Source organism: Triticum dicoccoides, chromosome 4B, assembly GCF_002162155.2.
Source record: "Triticum dicoccoides isolate Atlit2015 ecotype Zavitan chromosome 4B, WEW_v2.0, whole genome shotgun sequence".
NCBI lineage: Eukaryota > Viridiplantae > Streptophyta > Magnoliopsida > Poales > Poaceae > Triticum > Triticum dicoccoides.
Window position 1 is genome coordinate 73,343,158 of NC_041387.1, and position 22,883 is coordinate 73,366,040.

A 22,883-nucleotide genomic window follows, 5' to 3' on the forward strand; every position below is an offset into this window, starting at 1 on the left:
GGAAAATACAGAGGATTTAGTTCGGGGAAGGCTTCCAAACTCTATGGTCTAAATGAACCCAAATTTTCACTTCCGTTGCGACCGTTTATAATCTGAGAGTGGCCCATCGTCGGCTTCTACCCCCTTGTAGATGCTACGCAGGGTGTTTCCGAAATAACAAAACAACCCTTAGCCAACATCTCGGTGCCCGAAGGCGGTTGTGTTAGCGGAAACGAGGCAATCAGATATACGGGTTTATAACTTTCACTTAGTCATAGGAGCTTAAAGTTGGGAGGCCAGCAAGTAGCCCCCCGCTTAGTGTTCGGCGACAACCGAGGTCAAGTCATAAACACTTCGGCCAATGTTATGAACGGCCCGTCATTTAATACAGTCATCGGATCGCTGACCAGTTTACGCTTATTGTGACAGTCAGTTTTCGGCTTTCTCCACTGAGGTGCTTAACCATGCGAGCTGGAAGCACAATCGCAGTGGTTCTCCCTTTGCACACCTAGCCGAACAAAGCATAACGTAGGAGGCAACCGTAGGAGCCGGGCAACCCAACTATTGACCGAAGACACAATTTGAAACCGATGCATATGTAGCAATATCTGAGAATTTTAGCCGAATCTCTAAATGTGTCAGGCATTGCACTGCGAGACTCATGCGGAAAACACACAAATAGTTGAAAAGTGCTATAGGATTGGAAAACCAAAAAAACGTCAGTAAAAACTCGACGTCCGAACTAGATCAATTGTTCGGTGCTAATCAGAAAATTGGTCTTAGAAAAAAATTGTGCTTATGTCGTGATTTAACATGACACATTCTATCTCAAGACTTCAAGCGGGTCATCCTACGGATTCAACCTCCTATCCTGAAGGTGGAGTACTTCTCGTTAGGCCAGTTTAGCAAACTTTAGCGGCTTTGAGAGGGAAATTGTCAGGACCCCGACTCAATGCCACATCGATCTAGCATGTAACACCTCATATCACTTTGCGGCCTCACACACGGTATCCCCACGGGTGTCGCCTTACCTTTGCCCGGGACCGTTTGCGTCTTTTGGCACACGTATATGATAGTGTCGCTAGCATCCATATGATAAGGAGCCCGGGCTGACATGGCTAGTCGTAAACCCAAAGTGGCACAAACTTACAGGGACAGGCATCCATGACCCAACATCGAACGTGTCAGTCATCAGCGAGTGAATCCAGGCTGTAGCACTGGGCTAGCAGGACTCCGGTGAACCGGGCTGTAGCGGGCTAACAGGACTCCGGTATTCATCGCGTGACATTTCCCCGAAGGGACAGACACAGGAACGAAGAAGGACACATGCCGGCCAGCCTAAGTGTTCCGGAGCAGTAGCAAGCTACCATGGCTCAGTGGAAACACTAGGAGACATTTCCCGGTAAGAGAGGCTACAAAGGATAAACAAGTAGATAGTCAGATCCCACACATACCAAGCATTTCAATAACACACACACAATATGCTCGATATGTGCAAATACAACATGGCATCACAACATGACTCTACAACTCAAGTATTTATTCAATAGGCTCCGAGGAGCGAGATATTACAAACATGGGTCTCACGACCCAACATTCAGAGCATACAAGTCAAAGCACAAACAGAAGCTTAACATGTCTGAGTACAGACATCTACAAATGAAAAAGGCTGAGAAGCCTGACTATCTACCAGATCCTGCCGAGGGCACAAGATCGTAGCTGAGGTAACAAGCTAAACGTCGAAGTCCACGCGGAACTACTAGTGAGACTGAAGTCTCTCTGCAAAAACATAAATTAAGCAACGTGAGTACAAATGTACCCAGCAAGACTTACATCAGAACTAACTACATATGCATCATTATCAACAAAGGGGGTGGTGGAGTTTAACTGCAGCAAGCCAGCTTTGACTCGGTGGCTAACCTGAACTACGACTGCAAGTAATTCTTTTGAGGTGGCGTACACGAGTCCACATATTCACCATATCAATACACCACTATGGATCCGCTCCCGTCTCCCTACGAGAACGCCATCCATAGCACTCACGCTTATCTTGCATATTTGAGAGTATCCACTTTCACTTGTCTATGAACTGTACAGGCAACCCAGAAGTCCTTTACAGCGGACACGGTTATTCGAATAGATCATATTAACCCTGCAGGGGTGTACTTCTTCACACATGCTCTCACCACTTACCGCCGTTTACACGACATGCACTCGGCAACCTTCAAGCGGAAGCCCAGCGAGGGTGTCGGCCACGACCTGACTAACCACACAAGTCTCTCATCCAGGTTTATCGCCTATTCGGGTTCCATCCGCAAGGAGATCCGGCTGGGGTGTCGCTCACGGCCCCAAACGATGTGAGCAGGGTTCCCAAGCCCACCATCCGGGTGCCACTTGGTACACCGTGCCACTGTGCCTAGTCTGTCCCAAGCCCACCTGTACCGGGTGCCACTTGGTAGACTAATAACACTACCTACAAACACCAGAAACTAGTTGCAACTCCTGGACAGAGATCAAGTTGATTAATAAGTCGAGAGAGTCAATTAAGGATCCCAATGTGTGGTGGTAGATGTTCATGGATCACAAACACAGAACTCAGTTCCTGAGGACGGCTGCAATGAGACAACCCACCATGTACTCCTACATGGCCTCTCACCACTACCTTTACCAAATCGTGTTCACACACTTAGCTCTCAACAGTAGGACATGTTCACACACCTCTGATTCATCCCCGATGAATCAGACCTGACTCAACTCTAAGCAGTAGCAGGCATGACAAACAAGCATGAATGAGTAGGCACAACAGGGCTCAAACAACTCCTACTCATGCTAGTGGGTTTCATCTATTTACTGTGGCAATGACATGTCATGCAAAGGATAAAGGGGTTCAGCTACTACAGCAAGTAGAAGATCTGTCGTTGTTGTCCTAATGCAGTAAAAGAGAGCAGGAGCGAGAGAGTGGGATTGTATCAGAATGAACAAGGGGTTTTTCTTGCCTGGCACTTCAGAAGATAGTATAGCTCTTCATCGGTGTCAACGAACTCATCGTCGGTACGTCGTCTACTGAGAGGGGACAAACACCGGCAAACAAGGAAGAACACAATCAATGCAATGCACAATATGATGCATGATCATGACATGACAATATGCTGTGGTTTGAGCTAATGCAACTAGCAACAAGTTAAATGAAGTTGGTTTGAATCAACGATTCAAATTCAAACTCCATATGTGATGTTTTAAATGCCATTTGATTGAATTGTCCTAAACAGTAGTCATAAGTTGTCCTAACTTGCATGAAAATGGTACAGATGGATAGATTGGATTTTTCTGATCATTTTTCATATATAAATTATTTAATTTGGAGTTACGGTTGAATTTCTATGAATTTTAGAAGTTTAGATAATTTTCTGGAATTTCCTGGATTATCTTTATTCCGGAAAAAGATTAATTGCGTCAGCATGACGTCAGTGTGACGTCAGCCGGTCAACAGAGCTGCCCCGGGTCAAACCTGACCAGTGGGGTTCCGCATGTCAGTGTTATTAGTCTAACTAATTTTTAGTTAGTCCTAATCCTAACTTAATTAGCAGGTGGGTCCCATTTGTCATTGACCCAGAGGGGTCAAACTGGGCCCACCCGGGGTCAAACTGGGTCAGCGGGTCAAACCTGCCGGCGGTTAGCCGCCGGCGAGGCTAGAGGCGGCGGCGTGCTGCAGGATTTGCCCACAGGGCGCCGTTTGGCGCGCGAAGCACAGCTACGGGATGCGGGCGCTCGTCCGCATCCAACTGTGGTGGTGGCGCGGCCGGGGAGTGGCCGGAGTGGTGCCGGCGATGAGCTCGGCGGCGGCCGAAGCTCGGGTGCAAGTGGGGATGGGGCTGCGATGCGCAAACGAGCGCGGCGAGGTGCCACGGAGGCTCTACGCGATGCGGGGAGCGCGTTGGGCGCATGCCCGGGACCAAATGGTCACCGGAGCATCACCGGCGACGAGTGCGGGCGGCGGCGCGTCCGGGTGAGTGCGGTGTGGTCGCTACGGTGCGCGGCAGAGCGAACGGAGAGGGGGAGGATAGGAAGAAGCTCACGGTGATCGTCGTGGGGTGGACGGCGAGCTCGGGGGATGACCGGAGCAAACGGGGCGGCGGAGGCGATCTCGGCGGCCGTAGGTTGAAGACGACGACGGCGGGGATGACGCAGGGGCTCCGGCGTCGTGTGGCTTGGCTAGTCGACGTATTCGACGCCGACAAACCGTCCGGACACGGTGAGATGGCGCGGGGACGGCGTTGGACGCGGCTGCGGCGAGCGGCGGCGACGGTGACGTCTCGGGCGACGTCGGGAAGGGCGAGAGAGAGGAGCCAGAGGAAAGGGCGAGTGTCTGCGAGGTCGGGGAGAGGGAGTGGGTTCGTCCCACGTCAGTAGCTGGACGAGGGGAGCGGCGAGGCGGCGGGCAGCTGCGTGGCACGCATGCTGTGCTCGCCGTCGAGCAGCTGCCTGCCTGCCCGGCCAAGCCAAGCAGCTCGCTGGTGCAGTGGCTGGGCTAGGCCGGCAGGTGGGCCTGCTGGGTGGCGCCAGGTAAGCCTTCCTCTTTCTCTCTTATTTCTATTTTTTTGTTTTCTATTATTCTGTAGTCTTTGTGGCTTTATGAAAAGTACTTAAACAAATCCAAAAATCATGAAACTAATCATGGCTACTGTATAGAATATATCCAACAGTAAACATTTTAGTTTATGATTATTTGAGCATTTAAAATATTTTATAGTATTTAAATGCCCAAATGCAAATAAGTAATGATTTAATTCAAAAATCCAGAATGACCTAAAAATATGTGCATCATTTTTGGCAGAGATTTTCACCTTTACCAGAAATCATGAACATTTCCAGAGGGCATTTTGGGTTATTGAAAAAGATTTTATTTTGAGCCTATTTGAATTCATTTGATGCTAGGGTTTAAACAATCCCCATTTCAGGTTTAACTGAAATTTAAACATGATGCAACACATGACTAGCTAGCTCAGAGCAAACCAGAAGCTAGGGATGTGACAACTCACCCCCACTAAACAAGAATCTCGTCTCGAGATTCAAGCATAGGGTAAGATGATGGGGGGACGCAAACTAACACAATCTTCATTATCCAAGGTGCACTTTATGAGAACGTTGATTCGATCACCATCTTTGTCTCGACGTCTTGCTCTAAGATCTCCATCTAACATGACAACAAGAGGAAAGGGACAATTCCAGAAGAATTGATCTTCTCGAAGATCAATCAACTTAGGATCAACTCACAGAGTGAGTCATAGCAACATCTCTCGAGCTGAGACATGAAGCACACATCTGGAGGGATGGAGTGGAACAGATGATGAAGGGTCACTAGGTAGGCAATAATTCCACACCTAAGAAGGTAGTGAACGGTTGTCAACGTAGCGAGGAGTTGAGTTGCCATGATGCCACAACGGAACATCCTGGAGGAGGGTGATTCGTAGATTATTACCTTAAGTGGCAAAAAGAATTACCTTTGATTCAGAGATCATTGAAAATCTTTATACCAGCCTAAGGCAATTCTCAAGCGATCGTTTGGAGGGGGTCGGTAGAATGGCATGCTTGGATTAGAATGGATGATGTGGATTACCTTGTTGAGGACATCGCAACGGATGATTTTAATAACTGACGAGAAGCTCAACAGTAGAGAGTGAGTCCACTATTTGAAAAATTATAGCATAACCGAGGAAACTGAGAGCAATCCCAGTTAGTGCCGATGATAACACCTAGCGCTTGCGCGTGCTCTCAAGAACTTGAGCACTTCCATATTCATCAAGGTATTACCAATATCTATATCAAGGATCCTGGCAACACAATGTACTACCATGATGAATGCCGGTAGAAGATGAAGATGCAAAGGAAGATAACACCTTCTCAAATTTCACCTTGGCAGGGCCAAGGGGACAAAATCTGGATGATCGACCGAGAGACATTTAGCACTCCGCTTCTAATGTTCCCCTTGATGTGCTAGCGTAATCCATAGATAATTATGGTTTTATATCTAGAACATCAAGTAAAATGTCGGACTTCGGGAACACAAAAATCATAAGGCACAACTAGGGGGTAAATCCTACGAAGTCCTTATGGGGAGGTGGCCAACTTCTTCAATCAAGATATTGCAATAGCAGGTCTTCCAGCTGGGTGTGTTGGCCACGACATCCACTTTACCGGTTATAGAGAGACCAATATTGTAGCTCTTGGGAAATGTTCCAACCATCATATCTGCCTGAGATTCAGATCTGGTTGGTGTCAGGATATTCCAGACTCATCAAATCTAGAAAGAAAAATGAAAGTTTGCAACACAAATCGACGAGATGACGTTGCGAGATTCTCGAGAAATGAACTACGATAGCAAACTCCAAGGCATGAGCTGGTTCTGCTACAAACATGTGAACACGTTCTCCCAGACAAGCATGATCACATGGTAGTCTTACAATAAAACACTACCGAGTTCTGGTTGGGAACCATCTTTGAGGATAATGGAATCTTGTACAAATCCGTCTGGTACCTTCAGGACTAGCACGTAGAACTTATTATCCTTGAACAAATCAATCAGTGGCTTGGTTTGCTAGGGGATACATATGGAATGAAGATGATCAGTCTATCAGACCATAGAATACTTCACACATGCATGACTGACTTGGGATGATTCCAGAGGAGCAAAAACAAACTTTCTGCAACTTACATCAAATGCACGTGAATTAGAGGAAGTCACTTCTTTCATCCGGGCATATGCTTCATGAGCGGGACATGAAGATAATGCTTTTTAGAAGTTTCCAACACTAGCTGGATGTTCAACATGAATCATGGAGATGATGAAAAATGTTGTCAATGGGCTCAACAACAATTTATCAAGATTTCCATATAGATGGAATTCCATAACTATGTGAACAAGGTAATAGCATTGGTCAAACCCAAAAGATATAATGATGTATGCTCGACAACCGCGAGTAAGACAACATTACGAACATCGTTGGTTCTGATTTGATTTGACGATAGCCCACACTCAAATCAAGTTTTGACAAGGCAATAAATCCAACAATTGATCACGAGGACCAATTGGTGAAGATATCATCTTTCTTCAACACACACACAACACAAAGATATCCCTTAAAATGAACTAAGTCGGACAAGCTTTTATCTTCCAACTCTCCAAGTTGTTGTTCAGCTTAAACAACTAGCTCAGGGGTATCCAACACAGATTCTTGGAGAATGGGTGGATTGGAGGAAAACCAACATGATCACGAACTCAACATAGCGGTCAGGTGACAACCTGGTAATACTTCCGAGAAGATATACAGAAAATCACGAACCACTGATATGTCACTAAGCTCGAGAACAATCTTGCTTTTCAGGGCAAGACGATATGATCAAATGAGCGAGGATTTGACAAAATCCTAACTCATCAATCAAAGAGTGCACCAGGAAATAAGGACTAGGTAGCACAATCTATCTTAGAATGATGATTCAATAACCAACATGCTAAGAATGAGAATATTGTCCATTTACTACCAAGCAACAAGGTTGCTAGGAGTATTGATTTCACACATCACGATTCACTTGTCGGCATTCCGGTTCGACAACACGGGGACCGAGGAATGAATAATGATGGCGAGAAGTATCACTGCACCAAGAGTTCATAGCATGGTGTGCAATTCCCATGATAATCTTGATATAAAGATGGTAATACTCCAAGGTGGAATAGAACAAAAACTGGATCAGTATTTTGATCTACGGAGTATGACTAGTTTGACCCAATCCTAGATATGGATGAGGTTCTAGAGTTTGTTTCTCCTAGTCATTCTGGAATAGAATGGCTTGACGGACCACAAGAGTAATAGGCATCGATAACACGAATGCATAATCACTCCTGACTATCAATTGATAGACGAGGGTCAGAAGACAACTAAAGAGGGACAACTCAAAGGAACATACGGTTTTCTGAGTAGTGGATGCATAGATTAGTATGTCGAACCAAGTTCAACAAGTTTCTTCCAGGTAATCCATGCAGAGAGGTAGGACTGGCAGGGTCGTAATATAGAATAGAGAACCCATTGAGAGCACTCCTGTTATGATCTTTTGATCCAACAAACTACTGCCATAAGTGGTTCATAGTATTTGGAAGAAGGGAATACCACGGACCTCGAGGACTAATGCAAAGGTTACTAATTTCCTAAAGGAACTAGCAACACTATAAACATGAAGTAGGTGGGGTGAATCTCGGGTTAAAAACCCAGGAGTAGAATACCTACCAACTAAATGGCATCACGGGATGCTTTCGAGAATGATGGCCAGAATCATCACACTGGGACACAGAACATGACTAGATTTCTAGGTGATCCCCTAAGAAACCTAGGGTCATAATAATAACTCCAACATATATGTCGAGGTAATAGAATACCTCAACTCAGCAATTAGTGTGATTAACCTGGCCTAAAGGAACAACAAAACCAGAGGGAAAGGATTTTGCAAATGCATCAGACTATGTAGAAACCTCGGGTGACTCGGACAGCATAACGGCTATAAATGCTCGAAAGATTGGAGACATGCTACAAAAATGGTGGCATAGCCACTCAGAAGCACAATATCAAGGTTTCGAGATCAATAGTTAACATACAGAAGATAGTAGGAACTGGACTGAAGATTAGAACCATCAATACTACAAGTCTACGGATTAGTAACACGTGATCCTGATAGAAGGAAGAGAGAGCCTAGTTCCTTAACCCCACAGGAAAGGTAAGATGACTTAGATCAGAAGGGCATGAGGTAAAGGAGTAAAAAGAGCCTTACTTTCCCATCCCACAATCAATTCCCTTATATAACTAAAGAATTTCTAGACTCAACTTCGACCAGTTTGGCTTGGTAATCCTACAGGCAGTCAAGCTCTGATACCAAAGCTGTCAGGACCCCGACTCAATGCCACATCGATCTAGCATGTAACACCTCATATCACTTTGCGGCCTCACGCACGGTATCCCCACGGGTGTCGCCTGACCTTTGCCCGGGACCGTTTGCGTGTTTTGGCACACGTATATGATAGTGTCGCTAGCATCCATATGATAAGGAGCCCGGGCTGACATGGCTAGTCGTAAACCCAAAGTGGCACAAACTTACAGGGACAGGCATCCATGACCCAACATCGAACGTGTCGGTCATCAGCGAGTGAATCCAGGCTGTAGCACTGGGCTAGCAGGACTCCGGTGAACCGGGCTGTAGCGGGCTAACAGGACTCCGGTATTCATCACGTGACATTTCCCCGAAGGGACAGACACAGGAACGAAGAAGGACACATGCCGGCCAGCCTAAGTGTTCCGGAGCAGTAGCAAGCTACCATGGCTCAATGGAAACACTAGGAGACATTTCCCGGTAAGAGAGGCTACTGACGATAAACAACTAGATAGTCAGATCCCACACATACCAAGCATTTCAATAACATACACACAATATGCTCGATATGTGCTAATACAACATGGCATCACAACATGACTCTACAACTCAAGTATTTATTCAATAGGCTCCGAGGAGCGAGATATTACAAACATGGGTCTCACGACCCAACATTCAGAGCATACAAGTCAAAGCACAAACGGAAGCTTAACATGTCTGAGTACAGACATCTACAAATGAAAAAGGCTGAGAAGCCTGACTATCTACCAGATCCTGCCGAGGGCACAAGATCGTAGCTGAGGTAACAAGCTAAACGTCGAAGTCCACGCGGAACTACTAGTGAGACTGAAGTCTCTCTGCAAAAACATAAATTAAGCAACGTGAGTACAAATGTACCCAGCAAGACTTACATCAGAACTAACTACATATGCATCATTATCAACAAAGGGGGTGGTGGAGTTTAACTGCAGCAAGCCAGCTTTGACTCAGTGGCTAACCTGAACTACGACTGCAAGTAATTCTTTTGAGGTGGGGCACACGAGTCCACATATTCACCATATCAATACACCACTATGGATCCGCTCCCATCTCCCTACGAGAACGCCATCCATAGCACTCACGCTTATCTTGCGTATTTTAGAGTATCCACTTTCACTTGTCTGTGAACTGTACAGGCAACCCAGAAGTCCTTTACCGCGGACACGGCTATTCGAATAGATCATGTTAACCCTGCAGGGGTGTACTTCTTCACACACGCTCTCACCACTTACCGCCGTTTACACGACATGTACTCGGCAACCTTCAAGCGGAAGCCCAGCGAGGGTGTCGGCCATGACCTGACTAACCACACAAGTCTCTCGTCCAGGTTTATCGCCTATTCGGGTTCCATCCGCAAGGAGATCGGGCCGGGGTGTCGCTCACGGCCCCAAACGATGTGAGCAGGGTTCCCAAGCCCACCATCCGGGTGCCACTTGGTACACCGTGCCACTGTGCCTAGTCTGTCCCAAGCCCACCTGTACCGGGTGCCACTTGGTAGACTACTAACACTACCTACAAACACCAGAAACTAGTTGCAACTCCTGGACAGAGATCAAGTTGATTAATAAGTCGAGAGAGTCAATTAAGGATCCCAATGTGTGGTAGTAGCTGTTCATGGATCACAAACACAGAACTCAGTTCCTGAGGACGTCTGCAATGAGACAACCCACGATGTACTCCTACATGGCCTCTCACTGCTACCTTTACCAAATCATGTTCACACACTTAGCTCTCAATAGTAGGACATGTTCACACACCTCTGATTCATCCCCGATGAATCAAACCTGACTCAACTCTAAGAAGTAGCAGGCATGACAAACAAGCATGAATGAGTAGGCACAACAGGGCTCAAACAACTCCTACTCATGGTAGTGGGTTTCATCTATTTACTGTGGCAATGACAGGTCATGCAAAGGATAAAGGGGTTCAGCTACCGCAGAAAGTAACAGATATGTCGTTGTTGTCCTAATGCAGTAAAAGAGAGCAGGAGCGAGAGAGTGGGATTGTATCGGAATGAACAAGGGGGTTTTGCTTGCCTGGCACTTCAGAAGATAGTATAGCTCTTCATCGGTGTCAACAAACTCATCGTCGGTACGTCGTCTACTGAGAGGGGACAAACACCGGCAAACAAGGAAGAACACAATCAATGCAATGCACAATATGATGCATGATCATGACATGGCAATATGCTGTGGTTTGAGCTAATGCAACTAGCAACAAGTTAAATGAAGTTGGTTTGAATCAATGATTCAAATTCAAACTCCATATGTGATGTTTTAAATGCCATTTGATTGAATTGTCCTAAACAGTAGTCATAAGTTGTTCTAACATGCATGAAAATGGTACAGATGCATAGATTGGATTTTCTGATCATTTTTCATATATAAATTATTTAATTTGGAGTTACGGTTGAATTTCTATGAATTTTAGAAGTTTAGATCATTTTCTGGAATTTCCTGGATTATCGTTATTCCAGAAAAAGATTAATTGCGTCAGCATGACGTCAGTGTGACGTCAGCCGGTCAACAGAGCTGCCCCGGGTCAAACCTGACCAGTGGGGTCCCGCATGTCAGTGTTATTAGTCTAACTAATTTTTAGTTAGTCCTAATCCTAACTTAATTAGCAGGCGGGTCCCATTTGTCATTGACCCAGAGGGGTCAAACTGGGCCCACCCGAGGTCAAACTGGGTCAGCGGGTCAAACCTGCCGGTGGTTAGCCGCCGGCGAGGCCAGACGCGGCGGTGTGCTGCGGGATTTGCCCACAGGGCGCCGTTTGGCGCGCGAAGCACAGCTACGGGATGCGGACGCTCGTCCGCATCCAACTGTGGTGGTGGCGCGGCCGGGGAGTGGCCGGAGTGGTGCCGGCGATGAGCTCGGCGGCGGCCGAAGCTCGGGTGCAAGTGGGGATGGGGCTGCGGTGCGCAAAAGAGCGTGGCGAGGTGCCACGGAGGCTCTACGTGATGCGGGGAGCGTGTTGGGCGCATGCCCGGGACCAAATGGTCACCGGAGCATCACCGGCGACGAGTGTTGGCGGCGGCGCGTCCGAGTGAGTGCGGTGTGGTCGCTACGGTGCGCGGCAGAGCAAACGGAGAGCGGGAGGATAGGAAGAAGCTCACGGTGATCGTCGTGGGGTGGACGGCGAGCTCGGAGGATGACCGGAGCAAACGGGGCGGCGGAGGCGATCTCGGCGGCCGCAGGTTGAAGACGACGACGGCGGGGATGATGCAAGGGCTCCGGCGTTGTGTGGCTTGGCTAGTCGACGTAGTCGACGACGACGAACCGTCCGGACACGGTGAGAGGGCGCGGGGACGGTGTTGGACGCGGCTGCGGCGAGCGGCGGCGACGGTGACATCTCGGGTAACATCGGGAAGGGCGAGAGAGAGGAGCCAGAGGAAAGGGCAAGTGTCTGCGAGGTTGGGAAGAGGGAGTGGGTTCGTCCCACGTCAGTAGCTGGACGAGGGGAGCAGCGAGGCGGCGGGCAGCTGCGTGGCACGCATGCTGTGCTCACCGTCGAGCAGCTGTCTGCCTGCCTGGCCAAGCCAAGCAGCTCGCTGGAGCGGTGGCTGGGCTGGGCCGGCAGGTGGGCCTGCTGGGTGGCGCCAGGTAAGCCTTCCTCTTTCTCTCTTATTTCTATTTTTTTTTTGTTTTCTATTATTCTGTAGTGTTTGTGGCTTTATGAAAAATACTTAAACAAATCCAAAAATCATGAAACTAATCATGGCTACTGTATAGAATATATCCAACAGTAAACATTTTAGTTTATGATTATTTGAGCATTTAAAATATTTTATAGTATTTAAATGCCCAAATGCAAATAAGTAATGATTTAATTCAAAAATCCAGAATGACCTAAAAATATGTGCATCATTTTTGGCAGAGATTTTCACCTTTACTAGAAATCATGAACATTTCTAGAGGGCATTTTGGGTTATTGAAAAAGATTTTATTTTGAGCCTATTTGAATTCATTTGATGCTAGGGTTTAAACAATCCCCATTTCAGGTTTTACTGAAATTTAAACATGATGCAACACATGACTAGCTAGCTCAGAGCAAACCAGAAGCTAGGGATGTGATAGAAATTAGGCTCCCCAGCTATTGACCACACACTCTCATCGAAAAAAGGAGTGATAGAAAAAAGACTTTGCAACGACTAGGAAGAAGAACACTTATTATAAAACAGCTCACATAAAATTTAGGAGCCCCCGAGTGACTTGGGTAAAAGAAGTTTATGTTATAATGATTGTGTGTACCGAAGTACTTATATCATATATGTGTTCACCCAAACTTTAAACGCATCTTAACCGACCGTCGGATTCTCCCTCTTCGGTCCAGGACCGAAAAGTGTTATGTACTCCACCTGTCGAGAATATCGACGGTGTTTCCGATAACCAGGCAATCAGGCCATAAGGCTGTAACAGACAAAGCGCGCTCAGGGAACTTATGCTATATTACTAACGAAGTGTAAGAAGCATCTTCGAAGAAAATAGTACCCCCCGATACCTTTCTTTGGTTGCTCATTGTTATTATGAGACTTGTGCAATAGATTTTTTGTACTCATGAGTTCTGTTGTGTGCCGACCATGATTGAAAAAAATAAGAGCGCTAGCTTTCGGCTTCACCCAGTCTGAGGTCAGAGCTCGGGTGACCCGGTCGTGACAATCGTAGAGGTGCTCCCATTACTCCCTAGCCGAACAATCGGGAGCGTAGGGGTAAGCACAGGAGCCAGGCAACCCAGCTTGCGGAACAACTTAAGTCAATATGGTGCATATTGTGGTATAATACACGAACAAGGAACGAAGCCGTACAAGTATAATCATATGCAAGAGGAAAAGCTTCATAAAGGAAGCCCCCAAGTTCACGAGGTATTTGAATTTGTGTGTGACAAACAAATTTATGACAAGGAATTTTTTTCACAAACAACTTTTTGCCAAAAAAGGCTAAAGCTTGGTCGAACCGAAAAAATTTTAAAACTAAAAGTTTCTGAGCATGAAAGCGACTTAGCTAGTTGATATGTTCGGCATTGATGACGCTGTCCGAGATTGATGCGGGACAAGGTTCCAACCTCTAGGCTAGTCCCGAGGTGTCCGAGCAGAGAGTTTGGCACTCCGAGAAGATGAAGCCCCCAGTCCAGCCGCGGTAATGGAGCAGGTCGGCGCGCCAAGGCGACAACACAATTCGGTCGAAGGAGGCGACAGCGCGGCTCAGTCTTAGTCAATTGGCTGCATAGATAAAATAGCGCAAACCAAAAACAATAACAAATAAAGATAATAATGTATATTAAAAAATTCTTCTACTTATTTAATACTAGTGAAGTAAATAATGAAAGAGATATGGCCTGAGCGTCGGGGTCAATGTCGATGCAGGGCGTCGGCGTGACGCAGTGAAGGCGTTACAAAGCCCGAATTCACAGGTCGGTCCGAGTTCCGGATACGGCGTTCGCCGAACTATGCATGGAAACAGACCGAACCACCATGCAATCGTTGCTAATGCGGCCACCATTTGATAGACCTGTGTACAGATGATGGAACAAAGTAGAGTAATAATTCCTTGGGAAAAGTGAACCCAAATGAGCAAAAATTCCCTAGATTAATAGCACCTGGTTTATTTGTTGTAGCGGTCCGAAGAAAGGTTACTCCCAAAATTGGGACCCGATCTGCACACCCATTGCCTGATGGGTGATGAAGCAAAGGCATGACGATGCTGGCAGAGGTTGGCTCGCTGAGGCAAAGCCCATGGTCCAGCTAATGTGATGAAGCTGGTCGGCCGGTGACGCTGAAGTCTCCGAAGTAAGTTGATGAAGGGATGACGAAGCCCCCAGTCCAGGCGAGGAGACGGAGCAGGTCGGTAAGGAGATGTGTCAGCCGAGGTGTTGAAGTAGTTCGGCGTGATGGACATCGGCTCGATGAAGCAACAGTTCGGCCATGCCGATGCAGGTCGTTGCTTGTGATATGGTCAATGCTGGCTTGATGAAGTGACCATGCGGCGATGCCGGTGTGCCCGCTCCGTGTAATCCATGGGGCGGTGATGTTGGTGAGGATTTATCATTCGTAATGCCGAACTATTGTTCGGCTGGCCGAGATGATGATCCGAAGAAGTTGAGCTCGGCTCAACGAAGCGACGACATGTCTAGCGCAGGTCAGCTGCCGTGCAGCGATGTTGTCGGGCCGGTTTGACACCGGCGCGATGGTGAAGATCGTATTGTAAAAATACTTTTAATATTAATGGGATGTGTTTCAGAATAAAACACAATACCCCATACGAAAACTTCCTTCAAAAAGGATGTCTGAAATCCCGTTCATAAAGAAGATGAACTCGGGTCGGATTCGTTCTCGCGCAGAAAACAGATCCGAAAAGTGATGCACTAATCGGAAGGTTCCCGGAGTTTGGACGGTCGGATCGAGCTCAGGTTTTGGCAGGTGGTATATATGGGAATTCCGTAGCCGATAAATAGTTGGATCTTCCAAAGGACGTCCGAGCTAGATGCTAGACACCACACTCTAAACTCATCCGGATTCTCGTCCAGGTTCAACAGGGATCTGGTATATCGGAGATTGCCGGAAGTTTCTCCATCAGAACTCGACGGAATTTTGCAGGGTTGTTGTAGACATAATTCCAGCCAAAGCAATCATTTAAGCGACACTCAAGGAGGCGGTGACGGCGGATACGAGTTTGCTGTCCAGAAAAACAACACGGTCGCTCGAGGACAATGTTGACGTTGAGCCCCGAGCTCCATGGATGATTCCTCCATGATCTTGATAGAGATCGGAGTTGATGTTGATGAAGGCCCTCATTCGAACATGACGATCAGAGGTAGGGTGCAGTCCTCAGTCAAGCCAAGGTGACTAGTCGAGCTGGTGACGAAGAAGCCGACGTCCCAATTGACTTGCAGTCGAGCCATTGATCCTTCTGCCGATCACACAGGGGAACTCTCAATGAAACCACCAATGTCGGTGTCCGGCAGATCTCGGTCAGGGGTCCCAAGCTGTGCGTCTTTGGATCGATGGTAACATGAACACGGGATTTTACCCAGCTTCGGGCTCTCTTGATGAGATAATACCCTACATGCTGCTTGATTGACTTTAATGAGTATAGGGGTTACAAGAGTTGATCTACCCCAAGATCATATGTTGTGGTCTAAACCCTAGAGGTATGGTGAGTAATGTCATAATGATCTATCAACTAGCCTGGCCTCGATTTATATAATGTACCAGAGGCCTAGGATAACAAGAGTCCTAGTCGAATACGCCGGTGGGGGAGGAGTCCTTGTCTTGATCACCAAGTCTTGTGGAATCTTCCTTGTATGCGGCAACTATCTGAACTGGCCCATGAGTATACGGCCATGGGGGTCCTCGGCCCAATCTAACTAATCGGGAGACGACGTGGTGAGTACCCCCTAGTCCAGGACACTATCAACTGCCCTACAAAATCAGAACAAAAAGGAAGCATAAAGAGAAGAGTAGACTCCATCGATGCAAGCTTCCTCATCTAAAGCAAATATGCAAATAGGGAAAGAAGAAAGTTAAAAGAAGAAAGTAAGAAGAAGAAGAAGACTAGCTAGAATAATAATAATAAGAAGAAGAAGAAGAAGAAGAAGAAGAAGAAGAATATTTTTTCTTCTATTCCTTTTTCTCCTCTCCTCTTCTCTATCTTCTTCTTCTTCTTCTAACTAAGGTAAGTAAAAATGTCACTTTATTGCTAAGCTAGGTAAAAATGCTAAGTCTAGGTCATTTTAGAGCTAAGCTAGGTAAATAGGTCATTTTGGAGCTTAGTAAGGTTATTATGTCATTTTCGAGGAAAATAAACTAAGTCTATATCATTTTGGAGGTAACAAAGATTATCATGCCATTTTTGACCTAATTATGCTAAGTATGTCATAAATGAACTGAATAAGCTAAGTACAGCTCATTTTTTTATCTAACTTAGGAAATTATGCCATTTAGGAGGAAAATAAGCTAAGTTTCCATTTGTAAAGAAAAACATTAGAGAAAACTTACCCTCATCACAACAAATATGATGAAGATCGCAACTAAGGTAACAATTGATCCAACGGCATAATGATACCAAGCCTCATTATCAATGGCATATTTTCTAATCTTCTTAAGCTTCACACGCATTGCATCCATCTTCAAGCGCATTGCATTCATCTTCATCTTGTGATCATCGATGATATAGGCAACATACAACTCTAATGCCATCTTCTCTTCTTCAATTCTTTTAATTTTTTCTTTCAAATACTCATCTTCTTTTTCAACTAAATTTAACTTCTCGACAAGAGGGTCAGTTTCAAATTCCGGTTCACATACCTCCTAGATTAAAATATCTCTATGTCAACTTGATGGCCATAATTGTCACAAATGCAAAATGCAACAAATAGTTATGAAAAAGAATTTACCACATCCGAATCATAAAGCGGGCGAGGGCCGATGGGGACGGAAATCAAGACCATGGCACTATGTATAAGAAACAATCATACAAAGTAAGAAAATTATACATACGAACTATATAAATCATACAAAGTACAACATAAAAATTTGAATACCTAAGAATCACTATCGGTAATGACGTGCTCATCATCATCATTAATAAATGCATCATCATCATTAATAAATGCATCATCATCATCACTATCGGTAATGACGTGCTCATCATCATCATTAATAAATGCATCACCATGTGGAAGGCCACCTTTACGTAATGGTTCATGCATTGACAGGTCATCTGCATCAGTAACTTCTTCTTCCGGCTCTTCTTGTTCTGGCTCAGGGTCAGATTCACTATCGTTGTATACTTCAATGTTCTGGGGTGGAGTAGAGCGTTTCTTGAAACGTTTTTTTGGCAAGACGTGTTTCTTGGAAGAATTCTCATTCGTCATATGTGTCTTGGTTAATGTGACATTCATAATCCTCTTCATTGGGGGGAGGTGGTCAAACACGTGGCGGCACTTCATACACGACATCCCAACCACTGAGATTTGGATCACTTTGACAGGCCCACGGTAGATAGAAAACTTGGGTTGCCTGTTGAGCCATAATATAGACATCGGGAACATCCAAATGGGTGCTTTGTTTGATTTCGACTAGCCCTATATGTTCATCAGTCCTTCTAGTCTCCCTGGGCTGGAACCAATAACATTTGAAGAATGCGACATTTGGTGGAGTTCATAAATTGCTTCAACTCTTCCATAATACTCGACACCTCCTTCGCCGATAGCAGAGACACAACAATTTGTAGACTTTCGGTCGGCCATAGATAGCTCTTTGCCATAGGTACGAAAGCGATACCTGTTGATGTCGTAATTTTCAAATGAACGGACCTTATAGTCAAAACCATTAGCTACTTGTCTCAATTCGGCATCCATAATCTCTAAATTAGCCTACAAGTTTAATAAGAAAGGATTGTTGCATTAGTCACAAATTAGCCAAAGAAATGAAAGGGTCTAATGGAAATTACCGTTTTTTTGAACCAAGAGATGAAACCGGGATATTCGCCTCCTTGCTTTGCCAGAAGCTCATACTCTTCGACGGAATCCTTTTGGATCACCGTTCCATACAAGAATATGGCGATGTATCGACTACATCAAATATCCAGGAGTAAGAGCAGTTCAAAGAAATTAGAAGTTGCGAAATAATGTAACAAGATCTTACTTGATGTACGGCCGCACTTCTATTGGGTTGTTAAAGAGATACAGCGAAATGGTCCGCCATTCTTCAACATCCAACAATACTAGTTTCCAAGCACTGGATGGTGTGAGATTCCCTTTGAATAGGCTGAGGTTGGATTGACCCTTTTTAGGCTCGTCAGCATTGTACCGAGGCTTCGGATTATGCAAATGACAATTTTTGGCTTCGTAGTGTGCTGTCACGAAGTTTGACGCCTCCTCAGTGATGAATGCCTCGGCCATCGATGCTTCTATTCTACGTTTATTTTTAGATTTTGCTCGAAGTGTCTTCTGCATCCTCTCAATTGAGTAGCACCAACAATTTTGCACGCCCCCCCTAATCGTGCCTCGGTCGGGAGATGCAAAATCAAGTGTTGCATTGGATTAAAGAAGCTTGGCGGAAAGATCATCTCTAACTTGCAGATCAACTCCGGCACCAACTGTTCCATTTCTTCTAGGAGGCTAGGCGATAGTTGTTTCACACAAAGAACACAGGAGAAATAGCTCAGCTCTGCCAGTACTAGCCATTCATCCTCAGGGATGAAGCCACGCAACATCACCGGCATTATCTGCTCTATCCATATGTGCCAATCATGACTTTTTAGACCAAATATTTTCAATTTATCAAGATTCGCTCCCCTCTTTAAATTTGTTGCATACCCATCAGGGAACATCAACAGCTTTTTCACCCACAAAATAATTTCCTTCATAGCTGGCCTTCCAAGATTGAACCATGCATTTGGCTTCTTCCAGTTCCGCTTTCCTTTTAGTTCTTGCATCTTTTGTAACGGTCTATCATAGAGCTCCTCTAGATCGTCTTTAGACTTAGTATTATCCTTTGATTTCCCCTCTATGCCGAACAATGTACCAAAAATGGCTTCAGCGATATTCTTTTCAGTGTGCATCATGTCGATGTTGTGTGGGCAAAGAAGGTCTTTGAAGTAAGGCAGATCCCAGAAGCATGTCTTGTGAGTCCATGCGTGTTCCTTATTATACCCCTTGAAATACCCTGGACGCTCTGGATCTGGCTCGAGAGCGTTTATCTGATCTAGGGTCTGTTGGCCTGTCAACGCAGGTGGTGCAGAGTGTTTGACAACTCTACCTTTCATGAAGTTCTTCTTGTCTTTCCTGAACTTATGACGAGGATCTAGAAACTGTTTATGCAAGTCGAAGCAACTATACTTGCGCCCCGCTGTCAGCCAACGAAACTCAAGAGCTCCCTTTCATGTGGGGCACGGGAACCTTCCACGCACACACCAGCCAACGAATAGCGCATACGCCGGCAAGTCATGTGTCGAGTACATGTACTAGGCATGCATTATGAAGTTCTCTTTGCTAAAGGCATCGTATGTCTTGAACCCATTATCCCAAGCTTCTTGCAATTCATCCTTAAGCGGCTGCATGTACACATTCATATTCATCCCCGGATAGTTGGGCCCTGGAATTATCAACGTCAGGAAAATGTTCTTTCTTTGCATAATCTGCCCGGGGGGAGATTGAGTGGAATGACACACACGGGCCGATAGCTGTATGGGGCTGCCATCTGACCAAACACATTGAACCCATCTGTGCTGACGGCGACTCGAGGATGCCTTGGATCTGCCGTTTTTTCCTTATGTATTGCATCAAAGCGCTTCCACGCTTGACCATCCAATGTGTGCATGCTACCTCTTGAGCACTGCGTTGGATTTCCCCGAAGAGGAGAGGATGATGCAGTAAAGTAGCGTAAGTATTTCCCTCAGTTTTTGAGAACCAAGGTATCAATCCAGTAGGAGATCACGCATGAGTCCCTCGTACCTACACAAAACGATAGCTACTCGCAACCAACGCGATTAGCGATTGTCAATCCCTTCACGGTCACTTACGAGGGTGAGATCTGGTAGAGATGATAAATAATATTTTTGGTATTTTTGATATAGAGATGCAAAGTGAAAAGTAAAAGGCAAAGTAAAAACAAAGCAAGTAATAAAGTAATGGAGATTGATATGATGAGAATAGACCCGGGGGCCATAGGTTTCACTAGTGGCTTCTCTCAAGAGCATAGATATTCTACGGTGGGTGAACAAATTACTGTTGAGCAATTGACAGAATTGAGCATAATTATGAGTATATCTAGGTATGATCATGTGTATAGGCATCACGTCCGAGACAAGTAGATCGAAACGATTCTGCATCTACTACTATTACTCCACTCATCGACCGCTATCCAGCATGCATCTAGAGTATTAAGTTAAAAACAGAGTAACGCCTTAAGCAAGATGACATGATGTAGAGGGATAAATTCATGCAATATGATAAAAACCCCATCTATTTATCTTCGATGGCAACAATACAATACGTGCCTTGATGCCCCTGCTGTCACTGGGAAAGGACACCGCAAGATTGAACCCAAAGCTAAACACTTCTCCCATTGCAAGAACTACCAATCTAGTTGGCCAAACCAAACGAATAATTCGAAGAGACTTGCAAAGATAACTCAATCATACATAAAAGAATTCAGAGAAGATTCAAATATTATTCATAGATAAGCTAGATCATAAACCCACAATTCATCGATCTCAACAAACACACCGCAAAAAGAAGATTACATCGAATATATCTCCACGAGAGAGGGGGAGAACATTGTATTGAGATCCAAAAAGAGAAAAGAAGCCATCTAGCTACTAGCTATGGACCCGAAGGTCTGAAGTAAACTACTCACACTTCATCGGAGAGGCTATGGTGTTGATGTAGAAGCCCTCCGTGGTAGATGCCTCCTCCGGCGGAGCTCCGGAACAGGCCCCAAGATGGGATCTCGCGGATACAGAAAGTTGCGGCGGTGGAATTAGGTTTTTGGCTCCGTATTTGATCTGTCGGGGGTACGTAGGTATATATAGGAGGAAGGAGTACGCCGGTAGAGCAACAGGGGGCCCACGAGGTAGGGGGCGCCCCCCACCCTCGTGACCACCTCTTTTGTTCGTTGGAGCAGGGTCCAAGTCTCCTGGATCACGTTCGGTGAGAAAATCACGTTCACGAAGGTTTCATACCATTTGGACTCCGTTTGATATTCTGTTTCTTCAAAACACTGAAATAGGCAAAAAAACAGCAATTCTGGGCTGGGCCTCCGGTTAATAGGTTAGTCCCAAAAATAATATAAAAGTGGAAAATAAAGCCCAATATAGTCCAAAATAGTAGATAAAGTAGCATGGAGCAATCAAAAATTATAGATACGTTGGAGACGTATCAGGCATCCCCAAGCTTAATTCCTGCTCGTCCTCGAGTAGGTAAATGTAAAAAAGAATTTTTGATGCGGAGTGATACTTTGGCATAATTTCAATGTAAATCTTCTTAATTGTGGCATGAATATTCAGATCCGGAAGATTCAAGACAAAAGTTCATATTGACATAAAAGTAATAATACTTCAAGCATACTAATCAAAGCAATCATGTCTTCTCAAAATAGCATGGCTAAATAAAGTTATCCCTACAAAATCATATAGTTTGGTTGTTGCTCTATCTTCATCACACAAAGTATTTAATCATGCACAACCCAGATGAGAAGCCAAGCAATTGTTTCATACTTTAGTAATCTCAAACCTTTTCAACTTTCACGCAATACATGAGCGTGAGCCATGGACATAGCACTATATGTGGAATAGAACAGTGGTTGTGGAGAAGACAAAAAGGAGAATATAGTCTCACATCAACTAGGCGTATCAACGGGCTATGGAGATGCCCATTAATAGATATCAATGTGAGTGAGTAGGGATTGCCATGCAACGGATGCACTAGAGCTATAAATATATGAAAGCTCAACAAAAGAAACTAAGTGGGTGTGCATCCAACTTGCTTGCTCACGAAGACCTAGGGCACTTTTGAGGAAGCCCATCATTGGAATATACAATCCAAGTTCTATAATGAAAAATTCCCACTAGTATATGAAAGTGACAACATATGAGAATCTCTATCATGAAGATCATGGTGCTACTTTGAAGCACAAGTGTGGTAAAAGGATAGTAGCATTGTCCCTTCTCTCTTTTTCTCTCAATTTTTTTATTTGGGACTTTTCTCCCCTTTTTTATGGCCTCTTTTTTTTTCGCCTGGAGTCTCATCCCGACTTATGGGGGAATCATAGTCTCCATCATCCTTTACTCACTGGGACAATGCTCTAATAATGATGATCATCACACTTTTATTTTTTTTACAACTCAATAATTACAACTCAATACTTAGAACAAAATATGACTCTATATGAATGCCTCCAGCGGTGTACCGGGATATGCAATGAATCAAGAGCGACATGTATGAAAATTATG